Source organism: Wasmannia auropunctata, unplaced genomic scaffold (assembly GCF_000956235.1).
Source record: "Wasmannia auropunctata unplaced genomic scaffold, wasmannia.A_1.0 LD336076.1, whole genome shotgun sequence".
Classification (NCBI taxonomy): Eukaryota; Metazoa; Arthropoda; class Insecta; order Hymenoptera; family Formicidae; genus Wasmannia; species Wasmannia auropunctata.
The window spans coordinates 4,949,515-4,949,721 of record NW_012026814.1 but is presented as its reverse complement, the minus strand read 5'-3'; positions in this window follow the sequence as shown (position 1 = coordinate 4,949,721).

Here is a 207-nt window from a genome sequence, read left to right as displayed (position 1 = left end):
CCGAACAGGCACTTACGTTACCAAAAGTAATAGACTTTAACGATGTAATAAGAGAGCCGTCGAGTGAACAAAAATATACAATATATATATATCAGTTTTCTCAAGAGTATAAAAGAACGTGTGTTATTTCTGACTCCAACCTAACAAGGTTATGGGCCCAGGGCGCTCAATAGTGTAACAGACAAATACCGGTGGAGATTAGAAGCC